This window comes from Fistularia commersonii, chromosome 7 (assembly GCF_037954325.1).
Source record: "Fistularia commersonii isolate RoL2024-O1a breed Wild chromosome 7, RoL_Fcom_v1.0, whole genome shotgun sequence".
Classification (NCBI taxonomy): Eukaryota; Metazoa; Chordata; class Actinopteri; order Syngnathiformes; family Fistulariidae; genus Fistularia; species Fistularia commersonii.
Genome location: NC_141290.1, coordinates 10,150,220 through 10,150,528, shown reverse-complemented (window position 1 = coordinate 10,150,528; position 309 = coordinate 10,150,220).

Sequence of the window (309 nt, the reverse complement as noted above, 5' to 3'; positions counted from 1 at the left end):
GCGGAGACTCGCCGGGAGGAAGGACACCCCGCCGTCCGGTTCAGCCCATGTGCACTGTTGTGGCTTTCTGTCGGGGGTGTCTCTAGCGCCCCCTTGTGGCGCGGAGGAGTACTGCAGGCGAGCGCCTCCTCACTCAGACCTCCAATTTGGATAAAATTTGAGATTTTTAAAAGCCAGAAACTCAACAGTGCAGGGAATTTGAAACATCCTGTCGTTATCTACCACTTTTCCTGCACTTTAGGGCCGGGGATCTAGAGCGAGTTTTCGGCAGGAGGCAGGACACAACCGTTGATTCTCTCATTTTAGCAT